The following is a 1,132-nucleotide window of genomic DNA, read 5'->3' on the forward strand; positions in this document are numbered from 1 at the left end:
TTCCATCAAGATACTGTGTTCAGAAACTGTTATCTTATTATTTTATATTATATCCACATCATCACCTTAACAACAATGATATCCAATGCCAACTAATAACTTAGACATAGTTGTAAGAATTCCTGGATTATTAGAACTCAGAGGGGCCTTAGAACATTAGACCCAGATGGTACCCCAGAGATCATCTAGTCCTGGGATTTTTTTTCATTTCAACTTTTATTTGCATATTAATGTTACATTGACTTTTGTGCCATAAGCTTTTCTTTCTTCAGTTTCTTTTGGGATATCTTTTCCTTTTTGGGCAACCTCCTCTTCTGATTTAGGAAAAATTTGTTCCTTTTCAGTCAGTATCATCTCAATATGGAATGAAGAACTCATGTATGAGTTGATGTGACCATGAGCCCTGTAAGTCCACTGTCACATTTTGGGGGCCTTGTTAACCTGGGTATGCTCAATGACAAGAGAATTCACATCCAAACTCTTCAGTTCCACATGATTCTCTGCATTTTTAAGCATATGCAGCAAGAACTTAGCACTCTTTTTGAGCCAACAACCCTGTGTCCAACCCCATTGCTTAGCCTGGCAACTCTACCATTATATTGATGGAAGGGGACATATTGTTTCTTCAGTGTGACATCTTTCAAATATTTGGTAGCTTTTTGGATATGCATGCCCTTGATAGCTTGGGATGTTTCATGGGTATTCTTGAAGTGGACCCAGAGATTTGAACCCCTTGACTTGCATGATTTTGTGGAGTTTTCTGGATCCACAAAGTACCTCACCATTTTAATGATTATCTGGGATGACTCAAGAAGAGTCCCCACATTTAAATATGGGTCTGTGAACTTAAGCTATTTTTGATGGCTGTATTTTAATGTAATTGGTTTTCTTTGTAATTCTATGTATTTTATATATTTAAAGGTATTATTCTGGAAAGAGGTCCATAGGCTTCATCAGACTGCCAGAGGGCTCCATCATGGTTGAGAATCCCTCATTTAATTCAAACTCTGATCTAAACTACATTTCTGAGGGTTCTAAGCTTGAATTGAGGTTATCTTCTCAGTTCACAAAGAAAAGGTCTATCAAAAGAGCTGCTACACCTTGACCATTACTTGACAAATGCCTATTATTC

At 37.1% G+C, this 1,132-nt stretch overlaps 1 pseudogene; it reads right to left on the bottom strand.

Moving 5' to 3' along the window:
- Positions 1-233: 233 nt before the first annotated feature.
- On the bottom strand, positions 234-785 carry LOC122732025 (annotated as a pseudogene).
- Positions 786-1,132: the final 347 nt, after the last annotated feature.

The sequence above is a fragment of the Dromiciops gliroides genome, chromosome 6, assembly GCF_019393635.1.
Source record: "Dromiciops gliroides isolate mDroGli1 chromosome 6, mDroGli1.pri, whole genome shotgun sequence".
Lineage (NCBI taxonomy): Eukaryota > Metazoa > Chordata > Mammalia > Microbiotheria > Microbiotheriidae > Dromiciops > Dromiciops gliroides.